Source organism: Gavialis gangeticus, unplaced genomic scaffold (assembly GCF_001723915.1).
Source record: "Gavialis gangeticus isolate Ggan-Ray unplaced genomic scaffold, GavGan_comp1, whole genome shotgun sequence".
Classification (NCBI taxonomy): Eukaryota; Metazoa; Chordata; order Crocodylia; family Gavialidae; genus Gavialis; species Gavialis gangeticus.
The window spans coordinates 89,993,798-89,998,720 of NW_017729022.1; positions in this window are offsets into that span (position 1 = coordinate 89,993,798).

The following is a 4,923-nucleotide window of genomic DNA, read 5'->3' on the forward strand; positions in this document are numbered from 1 at the left end:
CCCATGGTCCCCTCCCCCTCCCCCAGCCTTCTTTCCCCCACCCCTACTTACCAGCTCCAGCTGCACCTCCCTGCTGCAGCCACCAGGGACTGTCTAAATCATCAAAGCTCTCTGAATCTTTTCTGAAGATTCAGAGAGCTTTGAATTGATTTGAACCTTTTAATTGGTCCCCTGATTTGATTCAGAGATTTGGCCACCAAACTGGGCCGAATCTCCTCTGAATCGAATCACCACCCAAAGCTTTGTGCAGCCCTGCTCCTCACCATCATCCACCATTTTCTGGTACTCCCAATATATTACTTCAGTGTTCACCACACCTCATAGTGTCTTGTATACAATTGACATATTTCTTCATTTTGTGACAGCTTTACATTTAACTTCCACAGTCCCTTCCCTTTAATGGAGCTGTTGCCAACTCATTTCCATCTTCTGCATCACCTAGTGATCACTAAAAGCCACGTGTATGGTTTATTTCTTCTTTATCCCAAATTCCTTGGATACAAACACAAGGTCAATTCTTGATTGTTTCTTTCCACTGGGGTCTGTTCTAGTGAAAGCTTTCTCCCCAGCCCACACATCTCTTAGTGACTCTTCTTGTATTATATTTGTTAACAGTCTAGATGAGCTGTCTAAAGCTCCATTTCCTTCTTCCCCTGTTCTGTCACCCACTTTGATTATACAATTGAAATCGCCTGCTATCATGTGCGGCCTCCCTCTCACCATGTAAACTGCTAGCTTTCTAAGCAGCATATTCCTTCCCTTCCTCTCCAATGGTGCATATGTATTGAAAATCTCTAATTCTGTTTCCGCAACTCATAATATCATTTATTGCAATCTGCCACTGATTACTTCTACCTGCTTTTCTCTCAGGTCTGGATTCTTAAATAGTATTAACACTCCACCTGCTTTGTTCTCATTTGTCCTTGACCACCAAGATGGTCCCCATCTCTGTCTTTTCTCAAAGGGTTTATAATCCCTTTCCCTGGTATACCACTTTCTTGTAGGCAGAATTCTTATTTGGTTTAACACTGGTTCAATCAGTTTCCAATCATAGGCAATGTGTGGGAAGGGTATGGGGGGGCACATACCCCCCTGACAGGGCTGCCGCCGATGTCTCTGGTGGCACCTATGGGAGCTTGCCAGCTCTGGTCCCACCGCTGACAGTGGTGTCTGCAGGAGCTCGCCAGCTCCATCCCCACTGCCGCTACTGCTGGTGGTGCCTCTGGGCATAGTAAATTTACTCATGATTCGTAAAGGTGCAGTAGTACTTATGTTGACTCCTGACTGGGAGCAAAACTGCTCACAGTCAGCCAGCCAGGGGGTGGGAAATTGCTCCCTGCCCCTAGGAGCTGCCTGCTGCTGGAGTGGGCTCTACCACTGAAGCCCAGGTGGGGACTATGTCCCCTTGCCCTGGCAGCAGGGAGCTCCAAGGTACTTCACTCTGAGATCACAATCAGGGAGCAGAGGCTGGGAGATCCTTATCTCCCAGGTCCCGCTTCACCATAACGATGGAGGAGTGGGGAGCTAGGAGACCCTTATCTCCCAGCACCAGCTCTGCAGTTATGGAACTGGTTCTGGGAGATCCTCATCTCCCAGCCCGAGCTCCATGGTTGTAGGGTTTGGGCTGGGAAACCCTTATCTCCCAGTGACATCACCATGACTGTGGAGCTGCCACTGGGCGATAAGGGTCTCCCAGCCCAAGCCCTGTGACTGTGGATAAGGATGATAAGGATGTCCCAGTGCTGGCCTCACAACTATGGAGCTAACAGTGGCAGCTCCCTGCTGGTAGGGACAGAGAAGCCTGTTCTCTGCCCAGCTCCATGATCACAGAGGTGGGAGGGGAACAGGCTGGGGAACTTGTTCCCCACTTAGCTCCATGGGTGTAGAGCAGGGCAGGGAACAGGCTGGGAAGCTTGTTTCCTGCTCAGCTCTGTGAGTGCAGAGCTGAGAGGGGAAAAAGGCTCCCCAGCCTGTTCCCCACCCAGGTCTGTGCTCATGGAGCCAAGCAGGGAACAAGCTCCCAGGTCTCTGCCCCGCAATCCTGGAGTGGGGGCTGGGAACTGTCCTGGTCAGAGGCAGGTCCCAACCCCATGCCCTAATTAGGTGATTGAGGCATTGGGCTTGGAAAGAGCTGCAGGTGTGGGGTAGGTCCCAGATGCCTGCCCCAATCTGACAGTAGGGCAGCTAGCAGCAAGCTAGCTACCCTGCCGGTGGATGGGACAGGGCCTGGGACTTGCCCCTCCCCTGAAGGTCTTTCTAAGTCCCCTGCCCCCCAGTCAGGGAGCTGGGGCCAGGAGCTCCCTGCTGCTCGGGTAGGAGGACACTGTCCTAACCCTGGCAGCAGGCATCCCCTTGGGGGCAGGGGACAATGTCCCAGCCCCAGCCAAGAGACAGCCATCTCCTGCCTTGGTGCTCCCTGTCAGCCCCTGGGCTATCACCCAGGGGAAGCCGAGAGCTTCCCTCGGTGGCGGCACAAGCCAATTGCAGGTCCCCAGGAAGTGGAAGCAGTTTGCTGCCATTAGCAGCAAATCTGTTCCCACTTCCCGGAATGTGTAGATGCCTGCCTAGGATCATTTACTTGCGATTAGTTTGCTCACAAGTAACCTGATTCTGGATCAAAAGCATGTATAAATGCACCTACTATTATATTTTTCTTGTATCTTTGCTTGCCTTCCTTGATCATCATTTTTATGCATATAACATGAGAGAGTCAGAGAGAAGTAGGGCTGGAAGGGACATCCAGAAGCCATCTAGTCCAACCCCGTGCCTGAGGCAGGATCATCCCTGTCCAAACCATCCCAGACAAACCACAATTTAAACTCTACATAAAATTACTATCAACCCTGACACAACATAAACCCCTATTGGTTTTTATGTAAGGTCTGAAGTCCTGCTTTCCACTTATTTAGAAATGCATCTGAGCATTGCCTTAATTTTCCATCTGCCACTGATATATATTCCATTTTCTCTTTCTTAAGCGCACTATTTTTACTTCTTTATATTTTTTTCTTAGGCTGCGAGCCTGTTGACTGCCTTCTAAAATTATACTCCAGCTTTTGGTGGAAATATCTTTAGCAAAGCTCAGAACCTAATACTGGAGAAAAGACTGAGATGGACGTGCTATTTTACCTAGATTTTTATTTGGTTATAAATCTCAATTATTGGCAAAACTTCTTTGTATGCAAAAGCACAAGGGGGCAGCATTACATTAAAATAAATTGTTGCCCTATGTGTGTGTGTGCCTGTGGGTATAAAATGTTGTGTGTGTGTGTGTGTGTGTGTGTGTGCGCACGTGCGTGCGCACACCATGGTATCTTGCATGTTCTATTGACAGTGGTTGCAAAAAATATATGTAATTTGAGCTTGATCTTTCCAATTAATTTATTTGCTCAATTGGTATTAATAAGTAAAGAAAAACCATCCTGTACAACCATACAGTAAACACACTTTGCTACTCTGTTTTGTGCTGTATTAATAATTTTTCTATGAAAGTTCATTTTTTCTGATGAGCCATCATTAAGTTTCAGAATATAAACTGACCATCAGTTGGCATAAGGGAGCAGTTCTGCCTTCCTCCATGATTCACTGCTCTGTAATGGACTGCACTATGGAGCATTTCTGCCATCCTCTGATTCATTCAGCATTGACCATTGATGGGCCTTTTGGTACATATAAGTTGAGGTCATCTTTTCTGGTGTGGCAATTCTTATGTCAGCTCAGTGTGTAGAAGGGCAGGTCATCTGGTATAGGACTAGATACTAAAAATAATTACCCTGCTGTGGAAGTTCATTTTCAACTAATAGGGTTATTTTTATCTGAAATTGCATGAATGGGAGTGTATCAAATAGGGATTTTTTTGTTATATATTTTTGTTTAATAATATCACTATTGTGTCTGCTTTTGTTTTTAAAAAACAAAGTGGATTTAATAAGGGTGATAAATCCAATGTTCTGAATTCTGATTTCAGCAACTACTTGCTTTGCTGACTTCCCCTTGAGGTTGCATTAGCAGTGGACCTGGGTTCTCCCACAAAGCTATGTATCTTTTATCTTTATTCAAGGAGGGTTACATTAAACTAAAAGAAAAACTATGAAAGTATGAAAATTCATAGTTCATATCACTAAGGCATTCTTACTTCTGTCCCCACATTTCTGCTTGCATGTTATGGAAGCAAAGGTTGTTCAAAGATGGTGTACACAGTTGTTATTCTCTTTTGTCAGGAATAGAAAGTGAAGTATAACGTACAAAAGTGGTTCCATAACAATTAATATATCCTTAGATGTGGCAATCCATTGTCTACATCTTACACTGCAATTTGGGTCTCTACTTAGTTTACAAACCTCAGTTAATCACTGGGGACAAATTCTTATCTCACTGGGATTCACAGGAAAAGTCCCATTGCTATCAAACTGGGGCCTTTCATAGACAATTTAACTTCAATGACTTATTTTGGTTTTCTCATTCAGGGATACCAGTAGACTTTTTGTGTTGTTAAGCATCACCAGTTGTGAATATTCTGATGAGTGCCACTCAACAGGTATAAATAATTGTTTCTACATCTGTTAAAATCATCCTCTTTAATGCTGTTTTACACCATGTAAAGGAAGGTGGAAAAGACTGGGACCTGATCATGTGAGACCTGAAAAAGATCAGTAGGGCTTGGAGGGATTCAATACCTTCCAGGATGTAATCTTTGGAAGAAAAGAGAAGTTAAAGTAATGCATAGAAATTTGCACCCACATGCAGTTGATAAGAGTAGTCTTTGGGTAATCGTTGGGTGGAAAAGTACATCCTTATTGTCACCTTTGTGAGGCCGTAAACATTTTTATGGTGGCACAAAGGCCAGGAAAACTGACCTGCACACCTTTGTCATACCACATATACTCAACATTTATAGCCATGACACAGGTAGTATTAATTTGT